Below are 26,454 nucleotides of genomic sequence, written 5' to 3'. Positions count from 1 at the left end.
GTAGAAGTGCAAGAAAAGTAAAGGAGTATTTGCAAAAAGGATAGACTATAAAATGAGACACACTAAATGATATTTGAAGGAGCGGTGCAAGAAACAAACATGTTCAAATCATTTCATATTCTCAACATTTAGCTTTTATTTTTTTTTATGAATTGATACTTTTTCGAGTACTTATCTAGCAGCAGACCTTTGCCTGAAATTTGCAGTGTACCATTTTTTTCAGAAGAGATGGACAATTCCAGAGCTGAACTTATCCAAGGCTATGTTCAGACTGCAGGGCTTAACACTCAATTCCGATTTTTTTGTGAAATCCGATGTTTTTGCGAGGTCGTTCACATTTCCAATTAAATGCCACTTGTATGTGATCTCCAATGTGAACATTAAATGGCCCAAAAGTGTCCCGCATGTGCACTGGAGGACACGATGATGTCAACCGCAGTGAGCGTGCTCTGTGTTTACAGAAGTTGTCCAAACATGGACGCAGCATTGAGCACCTGACGATTTTAAAGTTCCTCTCGTACCGGAGCCACAACATGAACAACTTACTTGTTTTAAGGAGGAGATTGAGAAGGAGAAGGACGAGGTTTTTGGCCGTGGCGTTTTGTGGGGCAGTGGCAGTGACGTCCATTGAAAGGAACATGTGGATGTGAAGACGTAGCCAAGAGTGGGGAGTGGTGATGTGCTTCGCTTCAGTGACACGGAGTTCATTAACAATTTTCACCTACTTCAGCGCAGAATAGTGACATTTGTGGCTTGTTGATAACGTGTAGGTCGGACGAATGCTCTCTGGCCGTTCACACTGAAGTCACATGTCAAAAGATCAGATATGTATCAGTTTCAGGAGCACATATCCAAGTGGCCTGGGTCGCATTTAAAAAAAATCAGATCTGTGTCGTTCAGACTGTCATTAAAAGATCGGATACAGGAACATAGGGGCCAAAAATCAAATTTGGATCACTTCAGGCTGCAGTCTGAACACAGCCTAAATGATTCTAGTGAAAGTGTGAGGAAATTCAAAACATACTGAAGCACTTCCTGTATCACCACATGACATCACAAGTTGGAACTGATTATTTTCTGTATTTTTCTGTGTTAAACATGTGTGAATGAAACAAAGCGAAACACAAAATAAATAAAAATCAGGTACCGGCTCTTCAAATACAACGAGAATTTAATTAGCTCCAGTGGTCAAGACAAAATGAGATCTAACTAAATATTTCAGCTTTCTGTCCGCATCAATCCTTAGTTACACTCTTTCGCCGTGTACCGCCACATCATCCCTCCTTTTTAATTTATAACTGGTGATGAGCCCCATGCATTTGTAATTCGGTCCGGCCATATCTTCATCTTTCTTATCAGTATTCCAAGGCCATCCGCTGTCTCCTCTCCTCTTCCTCTCCTCCCTCTTCTCTTCTCTTCTCTTCTCCTCCCTCTCTCCATCTCTGCTCCCGGTGTCCTGTTGCTCTGCTCTTTGGGAGTACCAGACCTCCTGACGGCTTAGTATTGATCTCCCCATCTTCTTTCTCTCTTTCTCTCGGTCTCTCCATCGTTCTCTCTTTCTTTCGCACACACACATGCATGCATTAGAGTGACAAGATAAAAGGGTCTGTGTGCCCTTAGGCAACGCGAGCTAAACATGAAACCAGCGTCTCTCAGCTGCCATGTATTACAAGCAAAAACACTTAACAAAACCCCGAGAATGTGAACTCCTCATGTCCACGAGCGAAAAATGTAAAGATGGCGGTCAGTTATCTTGTTGTGAAATAGCTGTTTTTTTTAGCCTTTGGTTGTGGGAACACTTTTTGTCAGTTACTTACTACAAAAAGATGACAGAAAGCACGGAGTCTTAAAAAAGGGTTGAGGAACATTTGTGGATAATGACGCTATATTTATAGGTGAAGCTGCGGGGGAAGAGTTTGAATGCATAGGCGAGTTTGATCTAAGGCTATGGATTAAAAAAAAAAAAAAACAGCAAAAAAACACAGCTGGGCTTGTAGAAGTGAACGTTTGTAAAGAATTTGAAATAAAATAAAATGAAATACTCTCTAAATATGGAGCGACATGGGAAAGCTGAAATGTTGTTTTTTTTTTTACGTAGACATCATAGGTTCCGTTAATGCTCAATTCAGATTTTTTGTGAAATCTGATATTTTTTTGCGAGGTCGTTCACATTTCCAATTAAATGCGACTTGTATGTGATCTCCAGTGTGAACTTTAAATGGCCCATAAGTGTCCTGCATGAGCATTGGTGGACACGACGACATCACACACAGCGAACATGCTCAGTGTTTACGGAAGTCGCCTTAACGCTGGGCTTGTCTCCCAAACAACGGTGCAGTTCTTGGCATATTAGAACTATGGCACACATAATCAGAGAAAAAATAAACAAACAAACAAACAAAAATGCCAATATCAGTCTCTTATTTTATTTTACCGTATTTTTTGGACTATAAGACACAAGTAAAATCTGATAATTTTCTCAAAAATTGACAGTGTGCCTTATGATCCAGAGTGCCTAATGTGCTTACTGACCTCGAACTGATTTTATGTGGTACACAGCGCTCAAAAATCTGTCAGAATATTTTAGGATGACTTTGGCAAGCCACGAAACCACACCGCTTGATGGATTGTCAGAGAAATACGGCTGCATTAGTCAGGAGCCTGGCGGAGTAATACGGGACCAGACCAGGACCAGGCCATGATTGAGACTGGGACTGAGACCGGGACCAGACCAGACTGAGACCAAGACTGAGGCCGAGACCAGACCAAGACAAGGCCGTGATTGAGACTGGGACTGAGACCGGGACCAGACCAGACTGAGACCAAGACTGAGGCCGAGACCAGACCAAGACAAGGCCGTGATTGAGACTGGGACTGAGATCGTTACCAGACCAGACTGAGACCGGGACTAGACCAGGAGCAGACCAGGACTGAGACTGGGACCAGACTAGGGCTGAAAACGGTTTACTCTTGGTTCAGTCCGTATGCGGCACAAAAGTTCGGCATCGCAGTTTCAGTCACGGAAACGGGAAATTGCCATTATCCGTTTTTTCCATTATTCATTTAAACACAAATCATTTTGGTTTTGGAGATAAATAATACAGAAAAGAGTTATTTTTTCATTTTCTTATTTTTGATTTTATATTGAAAACCAAATAAACAAATAACACACAGATTATCTCGTCTCCTCTTTAGCCTTTATCTGGGCGGGCTTGTTGTAATAACTGAATCCACGTTCCATATGGGAATACAAGCATTTAGTGTAGCATCCATACTGTACTCCCCACGCACGCACGAGCTAACAAGAGCCCGTCACGGATCGATACCCGGCCTGAAAAACGACGTGCCTTTCAGCTGCCGCCACCACATCAATCACCCGTTAGCATTAGCTCATCTCGCCCGTCGTACCGATGGCCCGAGCCTGCCTCCCGCGCCGTATCTTTTCCTCGCCATCTTCCACAACTTCTCCGTCCCGCCCTCCCTCTGCCAGCTCAGCGGATGCCCCCTGTCACAGCTCCGATTTCAGCCTTCTGAAGTTTCCTAATTGATCGCAATTAGAGACGCTATACGGGCTAAAGAGGGATGAGGGGGGGCGGGGAGGGAGAGGGGGAGGGGGGAGCGGGTCTGGAGATGGGTGCGGTGGGGTGGGGTGGGGGGGTGGGAGAAAAAGCGCGACAGACCCGGAGACACAGATGTAGGAGAGGGAGGGAGCGGGAGAGAGAGAAAGGGGGGAAGAGAGAGGGACTGAGAGGGAATGGGTTGGGAAAAGAGAGAGAGAGAGAGTAGGTAGGGAGATATAGAGAGAGAGGGAGGTAAAGAGAGAGCGATAGAGAGAGAGGGAGATGGAGTAGGTAGAGAGAGAGAGGGAGTGGGTTGGGGGAGAGAAAGAGACAAAGAGAGGGTAGGGACATAGAAAGAGAGGGAGATAAAGAGATAGACAGAGAGGGAGGGGGAGATAGAGAGAGTGAGTGGGTTGGGAGAGAGAGAGAGAGAGAGAGAGAGTAGGTAGGGAGATGTAGAGAGAGAGAGGGAGGTAAAGAGAGGGATAGAGAGAGAGAAACAGGTAGTTTAGGTAGAAAGAGAGTGAGGGAGATAGATAGAGAGAGGGAGTGGGTTGGGGGAGAGAGAGAGAGGGAGAGAGTGGGTAGGCAGAGAGAGAGGGAGATAGATAGAGATAGATGGAGTAGGTAGAGAGAGAGGGAGTGGGTTGGGGGAGAGAGAGACAAGGAGAGGGTAGGGACATAGAAAGAGAGGGAGATAAAGAGATAGACAGGGAGGGAGACAGAGAGAGAGTGAGTGGGTTGGGAGGGAGAGAGAGAGAGAGAGAGAGGATGAGGAGATGGCTGCAATGGAGTGGGGGGTGGAAAAAGCGTGACAGTCCCAGAAACACAGAGAGAGAGAGAGAGAAGGAGGCAGTAGGTTGAGAGAGAGAGAAAGGGAGAGAGAGAGAGAGAGAGAGAGAAAGCAGGAGATAAAGAGTGGGTAGGGAGGGAGGGAGAGAGAGGGGGGTAGAGACATTGAAATACACAGAGAGAGAGTGGGTCTGGCAATAGAGAGAGAGAGAGAGCAAGAGGGAGATAGAGAAAGAGAGGGAGTGGGTTGGGAGCGACAGGGAGATAGAGAGATACAGGGAGTGGGAAGGGGGAGAGAGAGAAGGGGAGAGAGAGATAGAAGTACTGGGTTGGGAGAGAGAGAGAAAGAGAGAGAGTGGATGGGGAGAGAGGGAGATAGAGAGAGAGAGAAACAGGGAGTGGGTTGGAAGAGAGAAAGAGAGAGAGAGAGGATTGGGAGAGAGGGAGGGAGAGAGACAGGGATATAGGGAGGGCGTTGGGAGTGAGAGAGAGATAAAGAGAAAGAGAGAGTTGGTGGGAGAAAGGGAGATGGAGAGAGAGAGACTGGGAGTGGGTTGGGAGATAGAGAGAGAGAGAGAGAGAGAGAGAGAGAGAGACAGAGAGGGTTGGGAGATAGAGAGAGAGAGACAGAGAGGGTTGGGAGATAGAGAGAGAGAGAGACAGAGAGGGTTGGGAGAGAGAGAGAGAGAGAGAGAGAGAGAGGGTTGAGAGAGAGAGAGAGAGAGAGAGAGAGAGGGTTGAGAGAGAGAGGGGTTGGAGAGAGAGAGAGAGAGAGGGTTGATAGATAGAGAGAGAGAGGGGGGGTTGAGAGAGAGAGAGAGGGTTGAGAGAGAGAGAGAGAGAGAGAGGGTTGGGAGATAGAGAGGGGTTGAGAGAGAGAGAGAGAGAGAGAGAGAGAGAGAGGGTTGAGAGATAGATAGATAGAGAGAGAGGGGGGGTGAGAGAGAGATAGAGAGAGAGAGGGTTGGGAGATGTAGAGAGAGAGAGGGTTGAGAGATAGATAGATAGAGAGAGAGAGGGGGGGTTGAGAGAGAGAGGGTTGAGAGATAGATAGATAGAGAGAGGGAGGGGGGGTTGAGAGAGAGAGAGGGTTGAGAGAGAGAAAGAGAGAGCGAGAGAGAGGTTTGGGAGATAGAGAGAGAGAGACAGAGAGGGTTGAGAGAGAGAGAGAGACAGAAAGGGTTGGGAGATAGAGAGAGAGAGACTGAGAGGGTTCGGAGAGAGAGAGAAAGAGAGACAGAAAGGGTTGGGAGAGAGAGAGAGAGAGAGGGTTGGGAGAGAGAGAGAAAGAGAGACAGAAAGGGGGAGAGAGAGAGAGAGAGAGAGAGAGAGAGACAGAAAGGGTTGGGAGAGAGACAGAGAGAGAGACAGAGAGAGAGACAGAGAGGGTTGGGAGAGAGAGAGAGAGAGAGAGACAGAGAGAGAGACAGAGAGAGGTTCGGAGAGAGAGAGAGAGAGACAGAGAGGGTTGGGAGATAGAGAGAGGAGTGGGAGATGGTTACGGTGGGGTTGGGGATGTAGAAAGCACGACAGACCCAGAGACACAGACGTGCAGAGAGAGAGAGAGAGAGAGAGAGAGAGAGAGAGATAGAAGGGATAGAAGAGGGGTAGAGGGGGTGGGGTAGAGGGGGGCAGAGGAAGAATTACAATCAATACGGCTGTTTGGGAGAGTGGCTACATTAGCGAGTGGACTACATCTGACCACATGCAGGCTGGAGCTGGGGCAATAACACAGGGCACAGGGGAGTACAGGCCGAGCGAGAGGGGGGAGGACAGACAGACACGGGGGGAGACGTCGGGACACGATGGAACAAAGTGAAAACAAAGGCCAGACTATAGACTAAAGGATTAAAGGGCAGGGGAGTTTCTACTGGCTGGGCCCTCCTGCTAAATGCTGTTTAGTTTCTAATTTAATACAACTACGAGAAGTTCAATTTAAACACATTTTATGCAGCGTTAATCCGTGTATTAACAATTTTCTTTCATTATTTGTCCTCAAAACCAAAATGAAAACACAGATAATGATTATTTTTTTCCGTTTTCGATTGTGTTTAAACAGATAACGACCGTTTCCTGTTTACGTGACTTAAACTGTGATGCCGGACTGAACCAGGATTAAACCAGGACTAAAACAGGTCTAAAGCAGGACTAAACCAGCTCTAAACCGGTCTCAGTCCTAGTCTCAGTTCCGGTCTCAGTCACGGTCGTGGTCCTGGTCCAGTCCTAGTCTCAGTCCTAAACCAGAACTGACCAGGACTAAACCAGGACTGAACCAGGAGGGTCGGGACTGGTCCGGATGTGCACCCACATAGACTGTCGGGTGATCAGGAAACCTGGACCAGATTGGGACCAGACTGGGACTTCAGACCAGGACTGAGACCAGGACCAGACCGGGGCTGAGACTAGGACTGAGACCAGTTTAGAGCTGGTTGAGACCTGTTTTAGTCCTTTTTCAGTCCTGGTTCATTTAAGGCATTCACAGTTTAAGTCACAAAAACAGGAAATAGCCGTTATCTGTTTTTTCCATTATTGATTTAAACACAAAATCGAAAAAAACAAAAACTAATCATTATCCATTTTTTTCATTTTGTTTTTTTCCTTTTCTTATTTTTGGTTTTATATTGAAAAACAAATGAACGAATGACACACAGATTAAGGTAGACTTGTTATAAAGCCTCATCCAAATCATACCTGGAGATGTGTATTTTCATATCATTACCTCCGCCAAGGAGGTTATGTTTTTGCTGGCGTTTGTCTGTTTGTTTGTTTGTCTGTTAGCAACATAACTCAAAAAGTTATGGACTGATTTTCATGAAATTTTCAGGATTTGTTGGAAATGTGAAAAGGAAGAACTGATTTCATTTTGGGGGTGATCCGGAAGAAATCCTGGATTCTGGATCACTTTGAAATTTTTGTTAACATTGTGGTACATGAGGCCAAAAATTTTGTTTCTCAATATCTCGGTTAATTATTGACCAAACCCCATGAGATTTGACTCAGGGATGGACAATCGGATCCTCTTTCATATTCCAAATTGAAAGATACGAGACAAATATTTATGGAAAACACAATTAATATGAGGGGGACTGTAGTCCTTGGTGGAGGTCTGCGCTCTCTGAGTGCTTTTCTAGTTCTTGCTTGTTTCATTCATTATCATTATCATCTTTTTGTGCTGAATCGCAGAATTGACTATTTGAATTTTTCCTGGATTGTTATGTCAGAGGTAGAAATCTCATCTCGTGTTTACCACATAGATACAGCTCTGTTATAGAGTTTGGACTTGCCAATGTTTATGGAGGACTTTTTATGGAGTAATATAAAGTTCTCTTGCTTTTTCGTATTCCGTATCAAACTGTGATCTTGATGCCTAATCTATGGTGTGACAGGAGTTGTGTTTTGCCAAAGGACACAAGAATAGACGTGTACCAGCAACCCTCCAGTCGAGTTAGAAGCACAGACTTAACAAAAAAAGAAATCTAGAATCATGAATTATAGCACACGGTACTCAAAATTGTCATCAAATTGCTGTACCGCAAATGCAACACCTTACTTCCATAAATTGCCCTGATTTTTGTTCACTTTCTTTTTCACTTAAAAAAAAAAAAGAAAAAAGTTTGGGAGTGAAAAATACATTAGCGGCGGTGCAAGGACACCCGAGGAGCGCGGCGGGGATAAGGTCGGATAAAATCAAGAGAGATTTTGTCGAGAAATGTAACAGCCAAGAGGTGATACGGTGGCCTGCGAGGGGGGGATTTGTAATAGAGATAGACAGGCCGCTGAATGACAGGGCTAGCATAACAATGGTGCCCAAAGCCTGCTCTATCCTTCACACAAACGTCCCTGATCCCTCCTTTTTCACATTTAAATTGTCTTCCATTGTGACTTGCTAGCCTGGCTTAACCCCCATCAGTTGGCAAATACTCGGATACTTTGACTCCCAGTTCTGAACCTTCCGGACAAACGGAAGCATTAGATTACACGATGATCTGAAATAATTTTATGAGTTTTTTTATTTAATGTTTTTTGTTAGACTTTGATTGTTTGATTTAGTTTGTTAGTTGTTGGGGTTTTTGTTTGTTTTGTTGTTGTTTTTTTACTGATATAATACTTCTGACTGGTTTCTATTTTGTTTTAAGCAAAATTAGGAATTATGAATTGGGTATACAAAATATTACATTTTCTTCGGCCTAAGATATATTTTTGACTGCAATTTAAATACACAAATTATTAACTGAAACAAGATTAAAACATATTATTATACTACTACTACTACTACTACTACTACTACTACTACTACTACTACTACTACTACTACTATTATTATTATTATTATTATTTATAATATTAATATTAATAATAATACAGAAGAAGAACAACAACAACAACAGCAATAACAACAACAACAACGCATATTTTTCAAACTATAAGGTGCAGTATAAATAATTTTGAATTCTCTCGTCTGTTTTCATACATAAGGTGCATTAAGTGAAACAAATGGATGACACTTGAGACTGATCCCTGAGCAGATCGTGGCGTAATTCACCCGGCGTTTCGTCCCTGTTTTGATGAATGTGTATTATTAATGTGAATGTGGGTGGATAATTTAAGTTTGATTTTTCCTACAAGAAAGACTCAAATATACATTGAGTAATAATGTGTTTAATGCAGATTTGCACACATTTGTTTACATTTTACAGTAACAAAACTTAAAACCACATGGGTCATTTGCATCAACTATAAGCACTGAAAAAAAGAGCTCGCTCCTTGTGCGCTGATGCGGTCAGCTTCTGTCGGACTTTCTTCAGACTACGGTAGCCTTAATGCTCCAACAATCCATTAAGTGGTGTGGCTTCGTAGCTTACCAAAGTCGTACTAAAACATTTTGACAGATTTTTGAGCGCTGTGTACCACATAAAATCCATTCGAGGTCAGTAAGCACAACCAGAATTAATATAGAAGGCTCACTGGATTTTTGAGAAAATTAAAGGATTTTAAGTGCGCCTCATAGCCCAAGAAATACGGTAATAATAATAATTGGATCCAAAAACTTTGACGAACTTGTCCGAGGAGAATGTTCTATAATATGGCAATACACTTGGCCTATACATGTCCACTAATTCAATAAATTAAAAATTGATAAGTTTAATACTTCACTGTGAAAAAATTCTCTACAAAGTTATAACATCTCCGTGGAGACAAGCACCTTTAATACTTTTGTCAACTATTCAAAACAAGAATAATATTACAATACACAGCCATTGCAACTCTTAGATATTTTTACAGCGCGTCACCCACTGCTCCTCCAGCCTTCCCTCTCTAATCCCCGTCAGTGAACTCAGCCAAACACCAGTGTTTTTCCTGAAAGATAGGCTCAAGTTCCCAACCGTTCCAAGACTTAACTCGTCAATGTGACCCTACAGCTACGCCAACGCAAGCCCCGAATACCAAGCAGGTTTTCGCCACCCGCCACTCCCGACAATTGTCAAGTGGAGCCGATGGGAAGCTGGCAAAGGAGCTCTTGTCAACTCGTATATGTTCTTTCTCTTCAACTTTTTGGCGCCACCGTCCAAATTCGCCAGTCAGGAATACTTAGCCTGTCATGTCAATGCTGGGACTTTACAAAGCAGTGCTCCCTTGGTACATTGTCTTCGGCTGTCTTCCAAAAAATCAACGTTACTGGAAATACTGTCTCGTCAGCTTGGGTAGAAGAAGAAGAAGGTTAACAGGATTGCGTAGGCGTACTGCGTAGCTGTCAGCGGATACTGGGTCAAGGAGATGCCAAGTGGCGTTGATTTTAATATTGTCCTGTCAGTGTGCGTGCATAGGCTGCGTCTGGGTTGACAACGGAAGCGTGGATGGAAAATAGAGGGATGGAGGCAGAGGCAAGGAGAGAGAGAGAATGAGGGTGAAGACGACGCTGATAAAATGATATTAGACGTCTTATCTGTGTGGCGTCAATAATGCAGGGGTAGAGATGTGAAATCGGGATAGTGGCGTTGGGTTTGGTTTGCAGTGAAGTGGTTCGTGGAAGGTTGGTGTTTCTTAGAAAAGAGCTTTGGGAAGACTTGTATTACGCAAAATTGACTTTTGTGAGTTTTAAGCCATGTTATAATGTTGTTAACTCTTCAAAAACATACCTGGAGTTGTTTGGAAAGCCCTTTATTTATTAGTCTGTCTACATCTCCAAAGTTCGAAATGCTCTTGAGGTTAATAGTCAGTGAGGTTCATTTGGTCTTCTGATATTTTATGTTATTAGGTTCTTTTTTCTAAGAGTTTTTTTTTTTTTCAACTGCTCCCGAGTGCTCTTCCTCAGAGTGATCACGGGATGTTGCTATGACGTGTCCGGTTATCTGATTTCTACAGGTTTTGGTGCTGTCTTCGTACCAGTGGAGGCAGGATGACAGCGAAATCTGCAGTCCAACTTCCTCAGGACAGTATCCTAGGTGTGTGAGAGTACGAAAGCTCCCTCGGTTTATAGTCCCATGGGCATGTTTCCGTATTCCAATTACCTCTTTAATCCAGCAACCTTTAATCTCACATACCTGGAAAACTGTCCTGAGGAAGTTGGACTGCAGAAGGTGCTGTCATCCTGCCTGTTTAAATCAGCTGACCAGACACATCACAGCAACATCACGTGACCACTCTGAGGAAGAGCGCTAGTGAACAGTCCAAACTGTCAGGTATCAGGTGTCACTGTCAGGTAAAACAAACTCTTGGTCTGAAAAAAATAACCTATTAACATAGTATATAACATCAAAATGCTCTGTTCCATTCCAGTGCTGAAATTATCCAAATGATTCTAGTGAAGGTGTATGGAGTTTAAAAACACAGTGTATGTCCTGGGTGGAACAGAGTTTTTTTTTTTTGAGAGAGAGAGAGAGACAGAGAGAGAGAGAATGGCTCAGCCTAAATATACAGGACTTGTGAGTGAAAGTGTGAATGAAACAAAACACAACTCCAGACATGTTTTTGAAGAGGATTCAGCATGGATCAGAAAAACAGAGTAATATGGGCCCTTGAATTTCAGATGATTGCTGACAAACCCAGTTCCAAAGCCTTCTCACTTTGCTCTAAGTAGGTACTTCATTTAAATCATGCAAGCCACTCAAGTGCTGTGTTTGGCAAAGGGAGGGCATCTGGTGTGAAAAACAATGAGAACTACAAAAATGGGAAAGCATAAAAATTTAAAAAATATCTTAAAAGGTGCACGGTGTAACTTTTCGGATCGAGGGTCTGCATGGAGATGTTATTGCTCTGCAGTATGACATAAAACCTAACTCCATGGAGACAGATGGCATGATCAAGCAAGTTACAGGTCAGATCTGTGGAAAGACCAGCTCACGGCATGTTTTTCAAGGCATTTTTTTTAGCAATAGAAACACCTGAAATTGAGTAAACGTTGGGTAGATGTTTAAGACAAGCAGGCGGCAGAAAAGTTACACCATGCACCTTTAAGTTCCCAGTGGAATTGAAGGGGAGAAGCATTTACAGTGGAAAATTTTCTCTTCAAGGACAAGTGTAGAAATGTCTCACCATACCTTATCTGGTATTGCTTTGTGTTAAAAGTTAGAGCGCTTTGACAGTTCGACAGTTTTCGACTTTTGTACACACCATATGGAAGTTCATCAACGCTGACAGACACAAGCCTAACTCTGTGGGAAAATGAAAGGCACTAATGCAAAGTAAGTCTTGATATATAACATTAGCAACTCCCACACAGAATTAAACAGAAGGGAACCGACTGGAGCTGGATCTGTGCTTTTGGCAGACAGCGCACTCCCTTCTCTATACAGGTCCTGACACCGGAGGAAACTTGGGTATGCAGAATATATATCAAAATGATTGCGCAAATGGAATGGAATGCGAAGCTCAAATTAAAGATCTCTCTGGGCCGACGTACTGATATGAGTCATCCGGATCGCTATAAGAAGGTCCCTTGCGAGTTTACAAAAATCATTACCGGAATTATTCGAAATATTTTGCACATGAATTCATAGGTGAGATAACTGTAGAGTAGAAAGTAAATGAACTTTTGATTGGCTTTAGTGTTTTAGCTGATACTCTGTCACAGTCTCTTTGTCAACCAAAACTTGTATTCGTTGGAGACTATGATAGGGGTCTCTATCCTTGTTCTTCTAGCAAATTTTTCAGTAGAGACGCCAATATTTGATACCTCTATTCAATAACATCCCTAGTTTTAATGTGAGTCAGTGAGTTGCTTCTCCGCAGATCTGACCTGTAATTTACCTGTTTGTCTCCACTGATATATTTAAAGGTCCCATATTACACAAAGTTCTAGTGAGCTTTAAGCCATGTTACAATGTTATAATCCCTTAGTCGTCCAGGTAGAATCCATGGCAAAGGAGAAATTCAATTTGTCAACTGGACAAATGTTTATTTAGGTAGAAAACGTTTTGCAGCTCATCCAAACTGCTTCTTCAGTTCTGGGAATTGAAGAAGCAGCTTGGAAATAAACGTTTGTCCAGTTGACAAATTGACTTTCTCCTTTGACATGTTATAATGTTGTTATCTCATCAAAAACAGACCTGGAGTTGTGTTTTGTTTCATTCACAAAGTCGAGTAAACCTTTTAATATTAGTCTGTCTACATCTCCAAAACTTAAAATGCTCTCTTCATACACATTGTGATGTCATGTCGTGGTAATTTTCAAGGTAACAGATACCTTTAACCTTTTGTTCATCCAAATGATTCTAGTTTAAAAACACAGTAGAGCATTTCCTGTATTACTACATGCCATCACAAGTTGGAACAAAACACAACTCCAAGTATTAACGTTACAATATTATGATATACGATATCATCACGGTATGAATCTCACGGTACGATATTTATTGCGATATCGTGGGAAAGCTTTTCAATCCCCCTAAAAAAATAAACCACCAATTTCCATCAATTTACAGGTGAGATCTGCGAAGAGGTGACCCCACTCAGTCAGAATGTGCGTTGAGTTAAAAATGTGCCCATGTTTTATGCGTTGACATTTTATTTGGTTAGCTCTGTCCATTTACACATATGTAGTGTATGGTTTTTAGCCCGGTTTAGTTCTTATGTAGACTTGGTTTGGTCATGTTCTAGACCTAGTTTAATCCTGGTCTAGTCTAGGTTTAGTTCCGAGATAGTCATAGTTTTTATTGCAGGGTTCCCATGGAAATCCTAGAAATGTCATGGAAATTGAAAATGTAGTATCTCTTTCACGCAACTACATTCTGTTAAGTTCTCATTAGACTATTATGATTATTTCTGAACATCTGCGGCTTTTGTTTAAACGAGACGACAATAAATGCACTGACAGTATTTTGAATTGAAAAAAAAAAAAATATATATATATATATATATATATATATATATATATATATATATATATATATATATATACCCCATCAGTCAGAAGTTTAGACTCACCTTCTCACTCAATGTTTTTTTTTTTTTTCCTATGTTTACGTCTTTCTTTTGATACTTGAATTTGATATACAGGAAAAAAAAAGTTTAATAATGTTGTAAATATATTTCATATTTTTTGCTTGGTCTTTACTAAATAATTCCATATATCTTGCTTCATATATTTGATGTGTTCTGTATGTATCTGAAATATAGAAAGTAGTAAAAACAAACAAACAAACAAACAAAAAAGATATTGAATAAGAAGGTGAGTCCAAACTTTTGACTGATGGTGTATATATATATATATATATATATATATATATATATATATATATATATATATATATATATATATATATATATATATATATATATATATATAAATCCCAAACCATAAATTGAGTGGAAAGGATTAACATTTCATATTTATCGTGGGAAAGCTCATGATATGGTGGGGACACTCACGATTAGGGATGTAACAATATCCAAATCTCTCAGTATAATATTTTTACGAAACACGTCACAGTATGATATTTAATGCAATATTTTGTGGAGGCTTACAAAACTGTTAATATACTACTTTTTTTCCTTTTAAAATGCCTTGACAACACTTAATCCAAAGAACTAAGACTTAAAAGTGCTAGAACTGTTTTTTCTTCTTGTAGTCTACACTGAAATGGAGCAAAGGATCATGGTCTGTGTAGTTCCCTGTGTCTCTTTTCTGTGCTGTTTCTATTGCTGTACCATAACTCTTAATTTAAGCGTTACGGTACAGGTATTTTTAAGCACAATATTATTGTGAGAACTTTGACGATACGATATCACGATATTTTGGTTATTGTAACATCCCTACCAAGTATGTTTTTGACGAGGAAACAACATTATAACATAGATCAGGCAGTAGCGTATGGGCCCTTTGAAGCCAAACTGTGGAACATTCTTAACACAGCAACAACATGGCAGAGGTTCCACCAGAAAAATTACACATAACACCTTTAACTCACCTTTGCACGCAAAATCACACATGTACTCCCCTTTTTTTTTTTTTTTTTCCCATTTTTTCTGTTCAGACCACGCTACATTTGTTTCATGATTTCAAATGGCCCTTGAGTGTCAGCGTAATTACATCAAACAGAGAATCGTTGGGCCTTGTTGGAGACTAAAAGCGGGTTTGTATTAAAAAGCTCCCTGCGTCCACTGCTCGCTAATGAAGTCTATTAAGCGCTGCTGTGGCCAAAGTGGAAGATTATTGAATATTCTAAATGGGAGTAAAAACAGACAGTGATTTTTGACATAATGAGTGAACTTGGCAGGGCACTCAGGTAATTCTCAGCGCATTAGGCCGGTCTTTAGTGGAGAGCATACACGGGGAGGTGAGAGTTAGGACCAGACCAAATGGAGAAATAGTTTGGTATGAGCCAATTTGGCGAGGGTTTGCGGCTGAGTGGATATGCAAAACAAACACGGCTGATTTGAGAGGTCGTGAACTGTCCGTGTTGTTGTGTTTGTTTGTGTGTTTGGATGGAGAAGAAGAAGACGGAAGGAAAGAAAGGGAAACAGAAAATGACAGAGATGTGTAATAGAGTTAAAAGGCTTAAAATATAATAGTGATAGGCGGATGGATACTAGATATTGATAATGATGTAGATGTCAAAAAGTCCTCAGAAAGTAAAAAATAAATAAATAAAATAAAATTGTTAACAGTCCATTCACTTTATTTTAGTTTGTCTGCACATTTGTTTTACGATTTCAAGATTAGTTCAAGCTGCTGTGGGGCAAAAAAAAAAAAAAATGACACCAAAGTGCAATGGTTTCTAGAGGGATTGTTTGCATCTTTAAAAAAAACATTTCCCTCAGATTGATATTCAAAGTTGAGGTATAATACTCCCTACAAGCAGAATCTTCTTTGATGTAAAGATGTATCCTTCCTTTCTAGTTCATTGTTGCTGCTTTTGCGACTAAAACAAGACCTTATTAAAAGGGACTATATTATGCTAATTTCTGATCTATATCAGGGGTCCCCAACCCCCGGGCCAAGGACCGGTACCGGGCCACAAAAACACGAACTCCCTCCCATACAGCGCGTGGACCAGCCCTCCTTCTGTTCATCACGCGGGCCGCACTTCTAAACCAGAATTAAAACTAAACCAGAACTAAAACCAGGACTACACCAGGACTAAACCAGGTCCAAACCAAGTCTAAACCAAGTCTAAATCAGATCTAAACCAGGTCTAAACCAGGTCTAAAACAGGACTAAAACAGGTCTAAAACTGGGTCTGAAACAAGTCTAAAACCCGGACTAAAACAGGATTTAGCCAGGACTTAACCATGCCACGCCTCCTCCCATACACCCCCGCCCCCCTCCAACCCCCTCCGGTCCGCGAAATATTGTCGGATATAATACCGGTTGGTCCGTGGCGCAAAAAAGTTTGGGGACCGCTGATCTATGTTACAATGTTTTCTCATCAAAAATAAACTTGAAGTTGTGTTTTGTTTCATTCACACTTTGCACAAACCCTGCATGTTTACAATTTCTTCTGTCAAATAGAAAAACACTGTTCCACCTTGTGATTTCATGTGGTAACACAGGAACTGCTCCACTGTGTTTCTAAACTCTGTACACCTTGAACTGAAATTGATTCTAACCACAATGTATTGAACTAAAGTTAAAAGGCACATGTTAACTTGAAAAATATCACTATATGACATCACAAAATAGAACAGAGCATTTTGAGCTTTGGAGATGTACAGTCTAATAACACAGGGTTACTCAAACATGTACGAATGAAACGAAACATAACTGCAGGTATGTTTTTGATGAGGAAACAACATTAGAACACGACGAAAAGCTCACCAGAGTCGTCTTTGTGTACTATAGTTCCTTTAAAACTCCTACAAACACCACGTAAGAAGCGTTACCTTGCATTTCAGCCCGCGCCTGCTCTAGCTGCGTCTAAAGCCCCATATTTACGACTCCCACCTCTGTTTACCTGTCTATTCAAAACGCCTCAAAGTGCACCTCGCTCCTGACTTTACAGACCTCCGCGGGGGTGCGATGAATTCTCCGACTCGACTCAATTACACTTCCCGCGAAAAGACATCCCCTGTAATTTCCTTGCATTACACCTGTTTGTCAGAGTCTCTAGAAGCCTGCTTTCTCCAATCCTTTTAAACCGCAGGGGGAATACAGCGGGAGGGGGGGGGGACCAGTGAGTTACGACGGCCCCTCCCTCGTCAACCGCAGCCCAGTTACCCTTAAGCAAAAAAACCCTCAACACTGGTAATTTATGGGGTTCAGCTGCTGAGCGTGCAACAATCTGCATTTGCTAATACGGTATGCAAATATCTTCTGTCACTACGCATCAAGATCAGGCTCGGACTTTCTCCTCGTTCAATTAAATAAATGAGTCGGGAAATCTCAGCTGGAGATTTGTGTCGGGGAGTTACAGTGTGTACACATAGGGGCGGTTTTCAAAGCATTCTGGCAGGAGCGGACTTCCCTGTATGTAACCCTATAGGGCGGGGGTTTGACAGGGTACGGGGAGAGGGGAGGGAGGGTAAGGCTGCGTTCAGATTCGCAACTTGTTTCATGCATTCTGGTTTAAGGCGTAAACTGTATAAAAATGGACTTAAAGGGTGCCACTTGTGTAACTTTTCTGATAAAGGGCGCAACAGTTTGTTATTCCGAAGTATGGCGATAAACTTTTCAATCCCCCTAGATACAAACTGAAGACACCAGCAGGTCAGTTTACAGGTGAGATCTGCGAAGAGGTAACCCCACTCATGGTCAGAATGAGTGTTGAGTTAAAAATGCGGCCATGTTCACGTTTTATTTGGTTAGTTTGTCCATTTACACATATGAAGTGTATGGTTTTAGCCCAGTCTAGTCCTGATGTAGACTTGGTTTGGTCATGTTCTAGACCTGGTTTAATCCCGGTTTATTCTAGGTTTAGTTCCAAAATGGTCAAGTTTTTGTTGCAGGGTCATGGAAATCCTAGAAATGTAATGGAAATTGAAAATGTAGTATCTCGGCTACATTCTCTTTCACGCGACTACATTCTGTGAAGTTATCATTAGACTATTATGATTATTTCTGAACGTCTGTGTTCAGATTCTCAACTTGTTTCATGCATTCTGGTTTACGTCGGAAACTGTATAAAGAAATGAACTTAAAGAGTGCGCTTGTGTAACTTTTCTGGTAGAGGGTGCGCCAGTTTGTTGTTGTAAACTTTTCAATCCCCTCTAGAAACAAACTGGAGACACCACCACCAATTTCCATCAATTTATAGGTGAGGTCTACGAAGAGGTGACCCCACTCATGGTCAGAATGCGTGTTGAGTTAAAAATGTGGCCATGTTCACGTTTTATTTGGTTAGCTCTGTCCATTTATATACATGTTAGTGTACTGTTTTAGCCCAGTCTAGTTCTGATGTAGACTTGGTTTGGTCATGTTCTAGACCTGGTTTAATCCCGATCTCGTCAAGGTTTAGTTCCGAGATGGTCACAGTTTTTATTGCAGGGTTCCCACGGTCATGGAAATCCTGGAAAAGTCATGGAAATGTAGTACCTCTTTCATGCAGCTACACCGTTCTGTTAAGTTCTCATTAGACTATTATGATTATTTCTGAACGTCTGCGGCTTTTGTTTAAACGAGACGACAATAAATGCACTGACAGTATTTTAAATGTTAAAAAACTATAAAACCAAACCATAAGTTGAGGGAAAAGGGTTCACATTTCATATTTAGCCCTAAAAGTCTGATCAATTCTACACATGTAGGTGCCGTAAAGTCATGAAAAATTCACTTTAGGTCCTGAAAAAGTCATGGAAAGGTTTTGGAATTTTGTCAGTGAAAAAGAGTGGGAACCTTGTTATTTAAAATGGAAGTTTGAACGCAGAACATGCCCTAAAAGATGCCAATGGATCTGTGTGAACATTACCAAGAAAGACCTTTTATTGATTTATTTTTTAAATTTTGTTGCATATGTTTTGTTTCCTTTAAAAATAAATAGATAAATAAATACAATATTGCCAAATTGAGCTCCAGACCCAATTCAAAGACACGTTTAAAACATTTCTGCTGAAGGGTCCACCACCTGCTTGTCTCCATGGTGATGTCAGTACCTTGTCTGTAAAGTTCCACATTTAAATGATGGGAAAGGTAGGTCCAAGCCCAAGTTACTGATCAAATCTGCGGAGAGGTCACCCCAATCAAGAGGGGTGTCACCTGATAACTAAGTAAGTGCGTGATATATTAATGCCATACTGTGAAACATTACAAGCGAAGAAATTAGCTGACCCTCCACTAGAAAAATTACTCTCGCTCTTTTAATTTAAGGGCAATCTAAATTAAAATCTGAAAGAGATATAGAGTGCAACAGTGTTTTTTTTTGTTTTTTTTTCCAGTCAAATCAATTCAGATTTCTTTGCTCCTTGGAATAAAACGTGGAATAAAATTGTACTCACACACACTCACAAACACACACACAGTCATGTTCAAAGCATAGCAGCAGCTTGTACTTCCTTGCATGTAACTTTAGATTCCTGGGCTGCCAGTCTGAAGGCATGGACGTGGACTCTGTGGAATCTGGATATGTGTCTCCGTGTGTGTCCCCCTCCTCCGCTCATGTCCTCCCTGTTGACGTCTGCGCCCCATAGTCACCCTCACCCCCCCTCAACCCCATACCCCCCAGAGCCTAACCCGGAGCCTGCACACAATATCAGAGGAGATAAAGGACATACCTGGCGTGTACATGTCAGCCTGTTGAAATAACTTTGGACCACTGCAAACCGTTATAAATGAGCTAGTTCTGTTTGGTTATAACAATGGGGTATTACAATTCTATGGGGTATTTATTTTGCTAACACTTATATATAGATATAGATATAGATATAGATATAGATATAGATATAGATAGATAGATCATCGTGTGTGTATGTTGGCTTGAAAATTATGTTCGCCGAAACAATTAGGTTCAGGTTAATTAGGTTCAGTTTAGTTTTTGTTTCTCTGCTGTTCACTGTATACATAACTGTAAAGAGGGTTTGAATATTGCCAGGAGAGATCACAAAATTACTCAAACATGCATAGATGATTCAGGAATAATTTTGGGAACAATGTTATGATAGAAAGCAAAAAAAAAAAAAAAAAAAAAAAAGATTCAGATTACTAATGCACCATTTTTTACAACTCCTACCCTTGTTTAAATATATCTATGGTTTAAAAAAAATAAATTTTTATTAAACATCTGGTTTACTTGCTGGTTGGACATGGGTAGCAGATATGATGATAGGTTTATTTTGTTAAATAGAAGCTTAAACTGCCAAAAAAAATCTTCTTTCTTTTTGAGTTAAATAGTCTTTCCATTTGGGTGACATTTTTGACATTGGGTTGTACAAAAATAATGAAATATCGATATATCGTATCGTTTAATGTGATGATACAGTATCAGTGTCGGGGACTGCTGTATCGATATATCACCAAGTACAGTTTTGTTGCGTGTTCAGTGGAAGGAAACACATTTTCACTGTTTTGATGATTAAAACTGTGTGTTTTATATAGACTTTCACAAAGACTTAGTATCACAGCCATTGTTTATCCATTATTTTTTAATGAACTGTATCGAATTGATTTGAAATATATCGTATTGAACCGAAAGCGCACTGTTTTGAGATATGTATCGTATCGTGGCCTATATATCGAGGTATGTATCGTATCGGCAACTTCTTAATGATACCCAGCCCTACTGATGACATAATGTAAACGTATTCTGATTTAGAATTAATTTTTTAGCAAATTTAATTTTTTATTTTTCCCCACAAATGACACTTGACTGAGGTAAAATATGTACCACGGGTGATATCCCACCGAGCCAAGTTATAATTAGATAAACAGGAAAATATGTTGCACTTTAAATATTTATTAGGCTCTGAAATTAGGATTAGATTAGATGTACCTTAGTAAACACAGGTGAAGTTTCGTCTGCATTTTTAACATGTTATCAGTGACATCCATTCCACCCACAGCTCCCTGCTCACTGCCTGATCTGTCAGTATTTATTAATCTTAACGCAACTAAGCAAAACCCACACAGACATTACATTACAGCGAAAATGGCATCTCGTTCTGTCCCTTTGATTGGAACTACAGCAGGCTACCGTTGTGCCCAGAACCAATTACACTTTCTGCGAAAAGACATTGGCTGTAATTTCCTTGCATTACACCTGTTTGTCAGCAGTCGCCCCGAGCCGCTCGAAGCCTGCTTTCTGCACTTTCAATCCTTTTAAACCACCAAGGGACTTCAGTGTAGAGAACCAATGAGTTATGATGGCCCCTCCCTTCCCTTCGCTAACCCAGACCCCGCACCCGGTATCAGCGGGGATGGGGGGGGCATAGCTGGCGTGTGGGTGTCAGCCTGTTGACATGAGTACGAGTGTGCATGGCTGGCATTTCTGCGCAGAGGAATCTTATCCAGCTTCTCGGGGTCCTTTCAACGCCCGCCGCCACCCACACTCATCACACGGTTCTGTGCTGACACACACACGTCGCCACGGTGACCAGATAAACGCAAAGACGTGCTAGTGACAGAGGGGATAGCGGACCACCATGCACCCAAAGCAGAGGGCTCACAGTGTCTCTAGCTTCGTAGCACGAGGGTAGTCAAAAATATCGAAAATCAGATACAAATAGTACTACGATTTAAAGTTGAAAATAACGTTCTACTGTTTTGTGGTATCAGAATTGGTATTGAGTATCGAGTTTGTTTCTTAGTATGGAAATCAAGTTTGAACATTTTTGGATAGATTGACATAAATGGGCAAATTTATAAAGAAGAGGGAATGGCAATTTCAATGAACCAAATGTCAAGCTTTCTTTTACGTAGCTTTGAGTAAATACATACTAAAAAAATATACCCACAGGTTTCAGAATGGTGAAAAAAATTAGGACTGTAGCCATAGCAAATAAGAATTTAAAGCTAAAAGAAACTTTTAAATAGTGAAAAAAAGTCCTCAAAATAATATTGCATGTAACAGGAAGCTGAAACCCAAGAATAATTGCAGCCAAGTAAAATTTAAGGTTAGAAAAGTTAGCAACTTTTTCATACTTGAGGGGGAAAAAAATCACTAAATATATTTTTGGATTGTCAGCAGATAATTAATTCACATGGCCAGTATCCTCCAAGTACTGTAAAAAAAAAAATAAATAAACTAATAAATAAAAATAATAAAAAAAAACTTTCTGGGGCTTGACAGAAACTGCCTGAAGCTACAATTTTGCTAGAATCTGAAAACAAAAAGCATTTGGGATTTGGAGCTGAAGCGCATTACAAGAATATTCTGTTTTCTTTTACTTTCGACCTGTCCGTAGCTGTGGAGATGGCAAACAACTTTCACAACCCCAAAAAGTACATTTTAATTGACTGAAAATGGTCTGCAGATATGGCATTGTCCCAAAAATGTATCTATAAACCAGTCTACACAGTATAAAGACAACCAGACAACTTATAATGCAATCATATATGTGCTTAGTTATGCTTTATCTGAATAGAAAAACAAATTTGAAAACTTTCCATATTAGAAAACTCAACCAACAGCCATGCAAGCAACAATGTACTTTACTATAAGACTATAAACTAGAAGAATATCATGGAATTATCTGAATGCAATTTTCAAGAAAGAAAATCTTACCTTTGATGAGATGAAATGTTGGCACAGACCTCCTCTTCACCCTATAACACACACAAACAAAAAAGAATAATTAGACTGATTCAAAATTGGTGCAAAAGTGTGTAATTCATCAAATCATTGAATGAAACACAACACAACTCCGGCTATGTTTCTAATGAAGAAGCAGATTACAAACTTGATCAGAAAACAGCTTAATTTGACCATTTTATAGAGCGACATTCCCTTAAAGGCCGCCACACACTACAGGATTTTTTGGTCTTAAATGATTGGGACAAAAAGCTCACACCACAGACATGAATCTTAAGAGACTTAAAATCTCAGATCACAAAGACTTCTGCAGGATATGGCTGCGGACTATAGGCTATAAAGTTGTGAGCGTACCTTGTTTCAGCTATTTCCTGTCTACAGTAAAACCACTCGCTTTGAGACTCTTAAGTGTTCAAAAGATCAGAGCTCTGCACTTCGAGTAATACTTCACATACATGATTATGAATGCAAGAAGATTGGCGATAAAGTACATGGGAAGTAGAGTCACAATCGCAAATCTGCAGCTTCACCTCGATCCTGTGGGCTGTGTGGATGTAAACAGACACACGTAAGGAACTACTCTTGCCTTTTTACTTTTAAAGAGCACTTCATATTGGATTAAAAGCATTGTTTTGTGGACTGGGTGTCATTACTTCTGGAGGGCACAGGGTAACGCTTTATAATAACTACACCTTACTTAGCCTTAATAAAGCATGAACAAAGACTTAATTAATAATGAACAAAGATTTAATTAATAATGATTCACGCTTAGTAAATGCTTAATAAAGCATAATTCATCTTCACTTTAGAAAAGCTCTCAAAAAGACTTAACTAACAGATAACAGCTGCCTGAATTATCATTGCCTTGCATTATTAGTAAATCATTCTCTCATAGTTTACTAATGATTAATAAATACTCCAATGGTTAGTCCATGAGTAATTAAGTATGAAAACTATTTACAGCACAGGCAAATTAAGTGCAAGTGCTAATTAAGGTAGTAATTAAGTAGTTGCTAAGCGTGAATCATTATTAATTAAGTCTTTGTTCATTATTAATTAAGCCTTTGTTTATGCTTTATTAAGGCTAAATAAGGTGTATTTATTATAAAGTGTTACCGGGCACAGTTTATGGATAATATGGATATGTGGATGAAAATACTGCAGTTTAATTTTACAACTTTACAAGAGGTGTGTAATTTTTATTTTCTTTTTTTTGTGCCTGTGTGTCCATTACTCTGTTTGCCCCTTACACTCAGTTTTATTGTCTTTTACTATGTACGATCTGACAGAGCAGCTCAGAGTCACACTTACACCACACATGAGGAGCACAGCGGCTTCAAAATTATGCATGAAGACACAAAGTCATGTCACGGAGAGAAGAAATTGCACACAAAATTGAGCAAATTCTCCTGCAGTGTGTGGCGACCTTCAGTAACTAATTGCCATCTAATTGCCACAAAAGCTACAGTTTCCTTAAAGTAGTACTGTGGACCTTTTCTGGCACAGGGTTCGCCACCTGCTTGTCTTTATGGCCGTATTGCTGCTTTGTCTAGAATGTTCCAAATTCTCGTGAGCTTAAAGCCAGGTTAAAAGAACTCCAGGTATGTTTGTGATGAGGAAACAACATTACAACATAGATCAGAAAATAGAGTAATAAGAGCCCATTAGTAAACCTATCATCTCTCCTTTATTTATTGACTTGCTAAATTGCGAGGGGGAATACCTCAAAGAACACGCATTCTTTTTGTTCTTTTTGTGGACTCGCCTTTCCACAGACCTGACCTGTAACTTGACCCAGCGGCGTTCTATACTTGTCTTCACGACGATAGATAAGATGAAAACCACACCGCGAACAGTCCAAGCAAAGCAAAAGCATCTCCACGGAGACAAAAACAGCGCACACTCTAGACCAGGGGTGGGCAAACTTTTAGACTCGTGGGCCACAAAGGGTTCTAAAGTGTGACGGAAGGGTCGGACAAGGAGCAGATGGATGGAGTGTTTTGGTAATCCACCTTATAAGAGAAAAATATAAAAAGGGATATGTAGAAAACTTGTGCTTGAATTTCAGTTGAAAATCATTACAAAGCATTACAACTTTTACTCTTATAATTTATTCAAGATCGGTGGACCGGATTAAAAAGACTGAAGGGCTGCATTTGGCCCCCAGGCTGTAGTTTGCCCACCCCTGCTCTAGACCCTCCACCAGAAAAGCTACACAATGCACCTTTAAAACAGCAAATGTGTATTGTAGCCTACACCACACAGCCAAAAAAACAACAACTTGCAGTCTGAGTAAATATTAAACAAGTTTACTTTTCGGCGCATGACAGCCAACGCCTGCAGGCATTTTCTTTTTCTGCTCAAACTCAGAGTTGCCCAAACCCCATATCCAATGATTAATGTATACCGCCCATAGGCAAAGTGCTATCGCAGCGCATTTTCCAAGTTCGGCCCTCTCCATCTGGTTCCAATTCTCCCCACCTGCCCATCACTCCTCGCCATGGACAGGTGAGAGGATTACACGCTGCTGGCCCGCGCGCGCACGCACACACAAAAGCGCTCGCCGGCTCCACTTCACGCTAACTTAACGTGCCACGGACATCAGGCGAATCTGCAGCAGTAAAATGCATGTTACCGTGGCGGCGTCATTGCTCCTGATGAAGTGGTCTAGCTTTGGGGTGTAAAAGCCCCAGAGAGGTACATTACGAGACATGAAAGTGAGCGGGACGGAGGTGGGGAAATTGGGTTAAGCTGAGAGTGAGGTAGTGTGACTGCAAGGAGAGCCAGGAAAAATATTAAGGAATGTTGAAAGCATGTGCGGCTGTGGGGGGCTGCGTTGATTTAAAAGGAAGAAGAAAAAAAAAGTAAGTAGCTTCTTCAGTTCTGACATGGTTTTAAAAGTCACTGCCTTAAAAGTACAGTATGTAGAGATGGGGGCTTGCAATTCGTGCCTTGGATTCGAGTCAGAGTTGAGTCTTGACTTGATAAAAAGGACTAAGACTTGGGACTCGACTTAGACTTGAAGGTCAATGACTTGAATTCTTTCTATTCTGACTGTAATGACTCACTCTAAGATCTTGTTAAAACATTTAAAAAGGAAACATTTTGCATTTCTACAACTCTTATATACTCTGCTATGATGAACCATAAAGTACAATTTATATTAAAAGTCATATAAATTACAAAAATCTAAGCTATATTTGGTATTTTGGTTTAAAGACTTGAAATGACTTTAAGCTCAAAGCAGACGACTTGGACTTGACTTGGACTTATGGACCAGTGACTTGGATTTGAGGTGAAAGACTTGAGACTTAGTTGAGACTTGCAAAACAAAGACTTGGTCCCACCTCTGCAGGAAGTTCTCCACTGTGTTTTTAAAGTTCATCCACCTTCACTAGAATCATTTGGATGATTTCAGACCTGGAATTACCAATCTCCACTGAACTAAAGGTAAACGGTGGCTGTTGACTTGAAAACTATCGCTTCATGACAAACTGGAATGGAGCATTTTGAGTTTTTTCAGGATTATTCAAACGTGTGAATGAAACAAAACACAACTCCAGGTTTGTTTTTGAGGAGGTAACAACATTCTAACATGACTTAAAGCTCACAAGAATCTATTTTTATGTAATATAGGACCTTTAACGCAACCATATCGCACAGCCGGCTCCATAGGATCCTTGAAATTTCACGAACATACAAACCTGTATCTAGTTAAGAGTGATTGATGCCTCTAGCCTTCTCCCCAGTTAAAAAGAAGAGAGGGAAGAGAGAGCGAGAGAAAAGAGTGGAGAGCGAAGTGGAGCATTTTGAGTTTTTTCAGGATTATTCAAATGTGTGCATGAAACAAAACACAACTCCAGGTTTGTTTTTGAGGAGATAATCACATTCTAACGTGACTTAAAGCTCACAAGAATCCATTTTGTGCAATATAGGACTTGAATATTGGACTTGCCTGTATTTGACTTGACTTGACTAAGACTTGA

At 40.7% G+C, this 26,454-nt stretch overlaps 1 protein-coding gene across 1 annotated transcript in view; it reads right to left on the bottom strand.

Moving 5' to 3' along the window:
• cntfr (ciliary neurotrophic factor receptor) overlaps window positions 1-26,454 on the bottom strand; it is a 667,317-nt gene that overhangs the window by 491,408 nt on the left and 149,455 nt on the right. Inside the window, exon 2 of the mRNA XM_055154209.1 lies at window positions 22,442-22,482. The gene's annotated coding sequence lies outside the window, so the exon portion shown is untranslated. The remainder of the gene's footprint in view (window positions 1-22,441; window positions 22,483-26,454) is intronic.

The sequence above is a fragment of the Boleophthalmus pectinirostris genome, unplaced genomic scaffold (assembly GCF_026225935.1).
Source record: "Boleophthalmus pectinirostris isolate CB_2022bp ecotype Guang Dong unplaced genomic scaffold, ASM2622593v1 HiC_scaffold_18, whole genome shotgun sequence".
Classification (NCBI taxonomy): domain Eukaryota; kingdom Metazoa; phylum Chordata; class Actinopteri; order Gobiiformes; family Gobiidae; genus Boleophthalmus; species Boleophthalmus pectinirostris.
Note: the sequence above shows the minus strand (reverse complement) of the source record. Positions and strands in the feature narration are given on the sequence as shown.